Source organism: Apis dorsata, unplaced genomic scaffold (genome assembly GCF_000469605.1).
Source record: "Apis dorsata unplaced genomic scaffold, Apis dorsata 1.3 scaffold_891, whole genome shotgun sequence".
Classification (NCBI taxonomy): Eukaryota; Metazoa; Arthropoda; class Insecta; order Hymenoptera; family Apidae; genus Apis; species Apis dorsata.
In genome coordinates, this window is record NW_006264007.1 from 77000 (window position 1) to 82163 (window position 5164).

Here is a 5164-nt window from a genome sequence, read left to right on the forward strand (position 1 = left end):
TCTTGAATGTTTCTATTCGATAAACGTGAATATTATATTTTAACTCTTTGTGGAGAAATAATCTCTTGTCTCCGATTGTTGATAGATAGAGAATATATTTTTTACTTTGTGAAACGAGATTATGAAATTAAAGACTCAGCATAGTAGGAATAAAGGAAAATGTGTATTGTTTTGTGAACATTGTGTTAATTAATTTAATTGAATTGAATTTTATTTATTTGTAACTTTAATGTAGCAAAAAATTAAGATTGAGGATTTGGATAAAATAAGATTTGGATAGATAGAAATGATTGAGAAAATAAAGTAAATAAAAAATAAATTAAAATTATCTATCTTACATTATTGAAGAACATTTTTTGAATTATTTATAAAATAGCTTTGAAAATGATTCAATAAAGGTAAAATTCGAATTAAAATTACATAGGATTAATTAAAAAAAGTTTCACGTTTTCGAAATAAATTTTGGCAATTCGTATCATTAGTTGTAGCACGTGGCTTTAATTGGAGATATAATTTCACAGTAATTGGATATAACTATGTCGCATGAACGCATAATTACCAAAGCGTATTTCGAATTATCGACGATAAGAAATTATCGTGCAATTGATTATGTGTCTAGGCTGGGATTATAAACGCAGCTGTTATTGTCTCTTACCTAACCCCCGTATTCACTAGGAAAATCTCGTTATTGGCTTCAATCAAACTTTCAAATATCAAATTCTATTTGTCGGACGATAGATTTTTTTTTTATATTAGTTACACATAGCTGGTAAATTTGAGTAAAAAATATTTTAAGTTGTTTTATCTATTTTTTAATTAGTGAATAATTATACGAATATTTCTACCAGTGAATTTTAATTAATAATTATAAATATAATCATATGTATAAAAAATTTGATAATTTATAGTTTGAATTTGATAAAATAAACTACTTTTAATTTAATATATAAATAATTTAATATATAAATAGAAAAGTAAATAAAAAAATGAATGAACGAATAAATTCATTTTCATGCACACTTGAAAAATATACAATATTTATAAAGAAAAATACGCGAACATATGGGATAAATAATAAAAATATTTTTTTTTATTCATTTCACTTTATCGAATATTTAAAAATTTTCAAATATCGAAAGCAATTCTCTGAATCATTTTATAATGAATTTTTCACGAAACGAGATGCTATAATATTTCGTAGTTTTATGTATCATTATGTAAATTATGTTATTATGGATCCTCTAATATGTGCCATTTAATCGGAAAAAGCTTGTGTGATGGATAAAACTGAACTGAAATTCTATTTAAATGCTTTGAAAGTCTGAGTGCTCGGTCTGTTCGTGTCGTATTAAATCGATAACTTGTTGAGTTCGATGTTGGAGTGATTTCATAGTTATGAATTGTGTATTATATTTATATTTTGTTTAACAAAATATATGTTATGTTGAATTTAAAAGTTTGGTAATTATTTATTAATTAAGATTGTTTTTCTTACTTATGATTATACCGTTACATCGTGTTGTACATGTATATGTATACAACGAGAAGTAGAAATTTTGAGATAGAGAATAGTAATTTTACCCTGTGGAATTAACGCTACATCGGTGGTGTACATTACAAGACAGAAATAGCATTCTTCAGGGATTAATTAATTTTAATTACTCAATTGCAATCCTCCTCTCTTTTCGTTATTACAAGTGATCTATATGCTCGTGGGCTAAATTTTGTGGTGGATTAATTATAAATACAGTATATATATATAATACAATGTTCTAGAAAAATAATAATAAAAAAAAAAATTTCATCTGAAAATAAAACTTCTATAACACTCTTCCAATTTGAATGAAAATATTTATTTTATTATACACAAAACTATATTATATTTGTTTTAGAATTCGCTATTTTCCATAAAAATAAATTTTCTTTTCTAAAATTCGTATTTTCAAGTCAAGTAAAGAACTCACAAGATATGCGGAAGAGAAAACGCGAGATATTGGCATCGTATGCAAGCACAAAAATCGATTTTAATAAGTGAATAGTAAAAGAACAGTGCTGGTATTTTTCAAGAGAAATTGAAAAGCATCCGCAAAACCGAAAACTGATTATTTTCCTGACAAATACGAGTGAATACGAGTAATTTCAACTTTTAGAAAATCACTTTCAAGACTTCGGGACTCGTTTTCGTAAAGAAATCATGGAAGATCGTCCTATCAAAAGTTTTATAACGCTTGCTTGAATTTTATAATGATGTTTGCGAATTGTTAGTTAATTTTATTCTACATAGTGAGCAATTAAAAAATCTTAAATTAAGATTTATGGAATTTTACTTATATTATTTTTTTTTAAAGTTAACTTTATGATAAAAGTTTGAAATTTTAAAAAAGATGTTTGATTAAATTATCAATCAAAATAATAAATTGATATTTACATTTCTTTTAATTTTAATTTGTATCTTTTTAAAAATGTTGTTCTTATTATATTTAATATTTTACGCGTTAGTTTTTTGTTTTAATTCTAAATTTTTAAGACAACAATTTTGTATTTCATTTCTTAAAGATAGGATTACTTTTATGAAATATTATAAATGAAAATTTTCTATTTACTACGATTATTTTATTTATTCAAAAAACATATTGCATTATTCAAATAATAATAATAAAAATTGAAATACAAATTCAAATTATTTTTTCATATTGAACAAAATATTATGAAATATGTAAAAACTATTAAATTTCCAAAATGATCTCTAATTTCTAATTTCTATAAACATGTTTCACTTCTAAATATAAACTATATTTTCTACAATGTAATTGCTAATCTGTACAATAATAATCTCATAATAATAAATATTATGAGTAATAAGAAATAATAATTATATAATGAAAAAATTGTTAAATAACAGAGAATATTAAATAATGATTTAAAAGACTTGAATATTTATTTTTTATTATTATTTATACAATCTAGATAATCTATCTTTAAAAGGAAGAAATTTAGAATGTTAAATTTACAATGAAATATTAATTTATGAAAATATAATCCTTGCAATTCAGCGAAAGAGAAAGTAATAAAATGATGATCGTCAATTTTCAAATTATAATTAGGAGAATGATATTTTTGCTTGAACTTTCTGTGCAGAGTTCAAGAATGATTCATTATCAAATTAAAATGGATCGAACGACACTCAAACCGAGAAGAATGGTCGAAGGTTTCGAGATTTCAGCGGAAATTTGCACAATTATTTTCTAATCGAACAGGTCAAATTGAATTACAACTCAAATCAGCCAAGTCGAATCAAATCACAAATTAACGGGAGAATCATCGATTCATCATTCAATAAGATTGTTTCCTTTTAAAGGATTTTTTTTTTTCGAAATGTTCAGTGGTTTCATAAACAAATATTGTTTTTTTGTATTATTACCATTTAATATTTTTATTATAATATTATTATTTTTCAAAATGAAACAACAAAATTTTAAATTCCAGTTAAAAGATTTAAGTATTATTTAAGATATTATTAGAATTTTTCTTTTATTTTAATTATATAGAATATTTTAAATAAAATTTTATTGTATTTGAAAAATAGAAAAAATCTAATAGAATATCTTAAATTAAAATATTGAGATATTGAAATGACATATGAATTCATAATAAAATTTATTAAGTCGAGAGGAAAGCAAATTAATTGAATTATTAGAGAATTTAATAAAAAATTACTGAATTATTATTTAACGTATTTTTTGTAACGAATAATTTTTTAAATTTCGATAAAAAAAATTGCATAGAAAAAAAATTATTCAGAAATTACTCTGCGAAGAACCATGAAAGGTATTAAAGGATACTATGTAAAATTTTAATTCATCTGTTCTTTGTACTTAAAACTTTAAAAGGATTATTCCAGAAAAAATAAAAATTCAATACAGTCACAGAATAAAACGAGCAGATTCATTTTCCAATTTAATGAAAGAATCTTTATATTACAAATTGTTCATCTAATATAATAATAATCAGAATATATCATAAATAACTAATATGTTTATATAGGAAATTAATTATTACATTAAAGGATTATTTTTATGATAATTTTTGTATATAATTGAGAAGAAAAATGTTTCATTTTTCGAAAATATTATCCGGCAAAACTTTTATTTAAAACTCTCTAATCGTTGAAAGCTTTTGAACATTTTCAATTTGAATATGTTTCAATACATACTGCTATTCGAATTCCAATGGAAACCTGCATTTTAAGCATATATTAATCGTTATGATATTATCTTATTTTAAACGTGAATACTTTTTGCAAAAATAACGCTAACACTTGCTCATTATTCCTTTTCATTATTTTCGATACTATCCTTTCAAATATGCAAATACCAAATAAAAGAGTTCCCTGTTCCATTCTAAAATAATCCTTGATTTATATAAAATAAATAACCTTAAATATGGCGCACAATTTATTTTCGTGAAACATTCAAACGAACGGCTGACATGTAAAACTACAAAGACTGGTATGTTAACGCTGGGAGCAATTGACGTGTTTTCTTTCGTCACGAACCATTGATGTAATATTAAATAGGCGTTCGTTCTGTTTTCGAATATATTCCATTTCCCAAAGGAGCTATGTATTATCATCCTGTTCAATTTTAAACGTTCGTGCGTAATTAATTCCGAACGTGAAACGAAACGAAATTTTAATTGCGAATAAATTATAATCGAATGTTGAGCATAAACTTTTCATTCGAAAGATTGGCAATTTCAGATTTCTTCTATTTCATAGGAAATATTAAATGGAAATTTAATTAACGATATGTTAATTTCGTTTCGTGTCATGTCAAAGAAAAATTGTTAATTAAACTGAATTGGAATTAGATTGATATTAAAAATGATATAAAAAATAATAATGAATAATAATAGAAAATTGTGTTACATACCTTTTCAATCCTTAAAAATTCTAAACTTTATTTTTCTTCAAAAATGGCACTATCCCATTCGTATCGTAAAACTAATCACGTGTAAATAAATATTTATTATCTATAAACCCACATATATCTCAATAACAAACAAACGATACGATTTATAATGTTAGCTCTTAATAAACATACATACGTAAAAAAAAAAAAAAACGATGGTTACCACGATGGAAGCACCCTCGTGTAAAAATTAA

The 5164-nt window shown here is 23.4% G+C and overlaps 1 long non-coding RNA gene across 1 annotated transcript; it reads right to left on the reverse strand.

The window, feature by feature from the left end:
* Positions 1-4972: 4972 nt before the first annotated feature.
* LOC116186546 lies at positions 4973-5164 on the reverse strand. Its single transcript, XR_004151554.1, has 2 exons — positions 5134-5164; positions 4973-5031 (listed from the first exon to the last, which is right to left on the reverse strand). It is a non-coding gene; the product is annotated as an uncharacterized LOC116186546 (long non-coding RNA).